This window comes from Mixophyes fleayi, chromosome 5 (genome assembly GCF_038048845.1).
Source record: "Mixophyes fleayi isolate aMixFle1 chromosome 5, aMixFle1.hap1, whole genome shotgun sequence".
NCBI lineage: Eukaryota > Metazoa > Chordata > Amphibia > Anura > Limnodynastidae > Mixophyes > Mixophyes fleayi.
Genome location: NC_134406.1, coordinates 136,354,912 through 136,360,911, shown reverse-complemented (window position 1 = coordinate 136,360,911; position 6,000 = coordinate 136,354,912).

The following is a 6,000-nucleotide window of genomic DNA, read 5'->3' as shown; positions in this document are numbered from 1 at the left end:
GGGTGGATTCATAAAATTAAAAACTGAGCATAGTCTAGAGAAAACAAGATCAAGGCAGTGGCCATCCTTATGAGTAGATGATTCAATCCACTGGGAGAGGTCAAGTGAGGATGTTAGAGAGAGTAGTTTGGATGCAGCTTTGGAAGGTGGGTTATCAATGGGGATGTTGAAGTCACCCATGATGATGGTGGGGATGTCTGAAGATAAGAAGTGAGGGAGCCATGCAGAGAAATCCTCAATAAATTGTTGGTGTGCTCCAGAGGGACGATAGATCACCGCAACACGTAGGGAGAATGGATTAAAAATGTGAATAGCATGTACTTCAAAAGATGTGAACGTGAGTGATGGGACGTTTGGTAGAACTGTGTATGTGCACTGTGGGGAGAGAAGTAGTCCAACCCCACCTCCTTGTCTGCCTTCAGGTCTGGAGGTGTGGGTGAGATGGAGGCCACCATGTGAAAGTGCTGCAGGTGAGGCAGTGTCTGATTGCATGAGCCATGTCTCTGTTAATGCCAGAAGGTTGAGGTTTTTTGAGAGGAAGAGATCATGAATGGAGGTAAGTTTGTAACAAACAGAGCGTGCATTCCAAAGGGCACATTTAAAGGACTTTGGAAGAGAGGGGAGAAAGGTGATGTGTTTGAGGTTTGCTTTAGAACGGTAGTGCTCAGATTTATGTGTGTGAGAGGAGTGAGGGGGACCTGGATTAGGTGATATATCACAGCTAATAGAAGTAGAGTGAGAGAAAGATAGGCAAGGGGATTGTAAGATGTGTGATTTTTTATTTTCTGGCGACAGGTGGAGGCTGTACTTGTTAGAGATAATAAATAGGACAACAGTTCATGGGTGTTAAATAGAGGTGAGTGGAGTAATGCAGGTGCAATATGAACAAGTTTGTGTTTTGGTGGAGGGGTGAAAGATGACACAATCCTAAAGATCATGCCATGAAATGAGACTAACAAAAGCAATTTGTGAAACATTGTGATAAAAGGGGTAAAAGCAAAAAGCAAGGGTATTTTAAGAATTACCTCTTTGCAGTCGTCCATATAAATAGACAAGTAATGCAGAAATAGGCTGGTGCAGATGCGGCTTATTGCTGGGAGTAAAATCCAGTCCAATGTTTGTCCAACTGTGTTGTCTAACTGTGCATTTTCGTCCACTTTGTGAGAAAATCCCACTTAGTGCAGAAATCACACACGTCTAACCACACATACGTCTCCCCATAGAATGAAGCTAAGATGTAGTTAGTCTAATTTAGGAATACACTACAGATGTGCTAATTGGTCAGCTAATCAAAGGAAAAGAAAACATTTGTGGGATAGGATGGAGGAGGCCAGATACCTATCATAAATTAGGCAGCAATAAAAGACTGTGCCAACCTAAGTTTAAACAGATAACAGTTTCCTATAACATACTTTTAAACATAGATTGCAGGGATGAATTTCACTTCAATTATTCATGCCGGTCTAGCTCAGGACTTGGGGTTAACCCTTCTCAGATTCCAGAAATTGGCACCCTCAGAGACCCCTGCTAACCGCTTATTTGTACCGGTCCATCTCCGGAAGGCTGTCCTCACTGAGGTCCACGACCATAAAACCGCTGGACATCCAGGTATCCGGAAAACCATAGAAAATCTCTCACGCTCTGTCTGGTGGCCCACCATGTCTTTGGATGCTCGAGATTTTGTTTTGTCATGTGAAATTTGTGCTAAAAACAAGACCCCCAGGGGCCGTCCTTCTGGCCAGCTTATGCCTTTGTCTGTCCCTACTAGACCGTGGACTCACTTGTCGATGGATTTTATAGTGGAACTCCTTTCCTCAGCAGGCCACAATACTATCTGGGTGGTGGTCGACCACTTTAGTAAAATGGCCCATTTCATACCTCTAACCAGGCTCCCTAGCGCACAGACGTTGGCCTCACTTTTTGTCCAACACATCTTTCGGCTCCATGGTTTACCGTTGGATATTGTTTCTGACAGCGGTTCCCAGTTCATTGCTCAGTTCTGCAAGTCCTTCTGTGGTCTGGGAACGAACATCAGTCTCTCCTCGGCATATCATCACAGTCTAATGGACAGTCTGAGAGGGTCAATCAGGCTTTAGAACAATCTTTACGGTTATGCACCACTGAGTTCCACAACAACTGGTCAACTCTGTTACCCTGGGCAGAGTTCGCCTACAACAATTCCTGTCACTCCTCCACTTGTACCTCCCCGTTCTACAGCAACTTTGGATTTCATCCTAGATCCAACTCACTGGCTGTGCTTGATTCTTCTGGGCTTCCTGGCATTCGCTCTACGGCGGCGATTCTGAAGAACAGCTGAAAAAAAGTTAACACTAACTTAAAACAGGTCTCCTTTTACTCAAAATTTTTTTCAGATCAACATCGTAGAGGCTGCTCTTTGAAAGTGGGTCAGAAGGTATGGCTCTCCACCCGTAATATCAGGCTTAGACAACCTTGTAAAAAACTTAGTCCCAGATTAATCGGTCCCTTTGTCATTATCAAACAAGTAAATCCGGTGGCCTTTAGATTGAAACTCCCGCGCTCTTTGAAGATTCCTAATACGTTCCACTGCTCGCTACTCAAACCTGTAATTTTTTCTAGTAAATTCCGACGTGTTCATCCTCGGAGGCCTCATTCAGTTGATGTGGAAGGACACCGAGAATTTGTGATACAAAAAATATTGGATTCCAAGAAAGTCCAGGGACAAGTTCACTTTCTTATTCAATGAAAGGGCAGTGACTTGGAAGAATGTTCTTGGGTGCCGCGGAGATGTCTATATGCGGATAGACTTACTAAGGAATTTTTAAAAAAATTTCCTGAAAAACCAGGATGTCGGGGTTTCTTAACCCCTCCTCAAGGGGGGGGTACTGTAAGGAGCACCGCCGCGACTCTCCTCCTTCCTGTATTGACGTCCCCGGCCATCGCCATGATGACCGGGTCATCACTTCCGGTTACTCAGGCCCGGCCGTTGCCTTGGATGCAGAGTGTGTTAAGCGCTGCGCCCCGGCAAGTGTGGCAGCCGGGGCGCATGCGCTAAGTATAGCCTGCGGGCTAATGAAGAATCATCTATTAAATAGCACTGCCTGTTGCTTGTTACAGGGCTGAGCCCTGATTGGCCAATTTCTGTATATAGGGCAGGGAGGGCTTAGCTTCCCTGCCGGTTATAGCGTCCAGTTTGCCTGTCAGCTAACCTGCTCCTGTATTGTGTTGGTGACAACCTGTGGATTGATTTCTTGTGTATGACCCCTGCCTGGAATTTGACTCTGCCTGTTTGCCAGTGACCCTTGACCTTTCAGCCTGTACCTTGGACCTTGCTATCGTGCCTGTGACCCCGACCTTTGGCGTGTTTACCGACTATTCCTGCTTGCAAGTGACCTCTGATCTCTGCTAGTTTACTGGATTCGCTGTCTGCCATTACTCCTCATTCCTGGGTTCTCCGCAGCTGGTACCCATCTCACGACCCTCCGTTAGTCCGCAGCCAAGTCTGTTCCCACCACTAGGGGCAACAGTGAACACCAGACTTTCGGAGCAGACTCCGGGTTTTGTGGTATTGGCTGCTGGAGTTCCTAACAAATAGCACTCATAAGGTTGGTTCAACTTAACGATATGAAATCTAGGTTAAGCAACATGGAGGAGGAATTAGTGTCTACCAAACACCAGAAATTTCATAGAGAAACTCAATTAGAAATAGTTAAATTAGAAATTGGTGGATTAAAGTTCCCACATCCACCCTTCGAATTGTCAAGCATTACATTATAATTGAGATTCATACCAACATGCCACCAAGATATTTCTGATAGATCTGTCTATAGAGCCAACCTCCCTCTATTGGCCTGAGGACCCCCTCAGGCCAATGGAGGGAGGTTGGTTGATGAGGTACTACAAAACAATCATAGTATAAGATAAAAAAAAAACAACCTTAAAACCTCTACCCAATTAAGGTATAAATGCCAATCTGGTTCAGAAACGTGCTTACATAACAAATTCAGTATATTAAAGAAGTTAAATTTTGCTCCAAATACTTAATTAGTAAGTTTGAGTTATGTATTGATTTAAAAAAATATATTAATTCACCAATGCATCATTTTTAAAAATCCTTATCCCAAACTATCCGATCACTCAACCCTCCAAGTTTTATCTTAAATCAAGAGGAAGCCATATCAATCTATTCTTATTTCCTTGCTTCACCCTCTGCTTTTGAAGTCCTATTCTCTCTCTCTGACCGCTACCCTTTCACTTACTACTTTTGCTTTCCACAAACTTTTTCACCCCTACTCTCTCACCACTTCACACCTGTCACTTCAATGTCCTATTGCCAGTAATTCCCCTTCCCACACTATTTTCCCGTTGTTTTTTTATTTACTGTATTTGCATTTGGCTTTGTACTGCTCTACCAAAACATTGATTTGCCACAGTGTTGCTTTGCTGTTGTTTTACTATTGATTACATTGCCACTGTCCTGTCTCCCTTGCCACCATCCAGGCTTCTACACTACCTAGGCCCAGACATCATCATGGCCCCTGCACCATGCTGGATGTTGCCCACATTAGGCACTGCACCATCTGGTCTATCCAGGACTCGGTACCACCTATATTCCTGCACTATCATAGTCCCTTCCAGGCCTCTCCAACTCCTGGCCACCATATCTTGCAGACCCCTGCATAGTGAACCCCACTATGTCTATTGTTCCCATTTGCTACTTTTGCCTCTCATTATCCCCTCCCTTTAGAATGTAAGGTCCCTCGGGCAGGGTCTTCTCCCTCATGTCTCATGTTTGTACTTTGGCTCATGTTTTCCCACTCTCTGTACTTCTCTCTGTCCATGTCTTGACTTACGCTAAATTGTTTTTATATGCCATGTGATTGTTTTGTTAGTTGCATTCATGCATTTATTTTTCTGCTTATCTGTACCTATCTAATTTTGTTGAATGTTCTATCCCCCTTTATACAGCGCTGCGGAAACCTTGTTGCGCTTTATAAATAAAAGAATAATAATATTATATTAAATTGGAAAAAGACCATAGGGTAAGTTCTGGGTCAGGATCATTCTGTTTTCTACAGCAAACTAAGACATACAACATTATTACTGAGGATGAAAATTATTTATATATAAAACACCCAATAATTCTAATATATTATTATATTCCAAAATTTCATATTTTCATAAAATTCTAGTTTCCCATCCATGGAGAACTATTATTTCCAGGAAATTAACTCTCCAACACGCAACCTGTCCCATTTCATTATGTTGTTAGCTAAAATCCTCTGCTAAGGACCCCACTGCTGTTTTAAAATCACTTGAATCTATGAATGACAAGAAAGTTCTAACTGGCAACTATATATTGGTGAATGGCCGCATGCAGGTTTCAAAGCAGCTGCAAAGAGGAAGGAGGGAGAGCACTATGACCTTCCTCCTTCAGGTATACCGTGTGAAATTCTTGCAATGTGCAGTGATGCGGAAGTTAGCTGCCCTGTTCTGATATCAGGAGCAACCTGATGAAGGCTGGGCAGACTGCTGCCCAACACTGCTATAGATATACAGGCTCTCTATATATCCATATGCCATGAAAAGGGACTTACCACTGTGAACAATCTAATTTCTCTTGATCCAAATTTACTGTTAGGCAAAATTGTTATTAGATTATATAAAATGTATCCTAATACATAACTATGTCATGTTCCTCAATCAATCAAGGTACTGCAGGTATTACAAATGCTAAATTGATTCTGCTCTAGGTCCCTTTTTTCCCTGAAGACCCCCCAATAATTTATAGGAATGCCGACAATCTCAAATCTATACAAAAAGGATGCCGGCAAGCACAGAATCCTTATCTTCAATACTAGGACATCGGAAATGCCTTTATTATTATTTTGTATAAGGCACATAATGTGGGTTTGCTGTGTGGTATATCTTGTCAACTTTCAGATAAGCTATTTCTTATCATTTGGAAGTATGCAGTTTTCTATATATACCTATTTGGTGTACTTCCTGCTACATTATGAG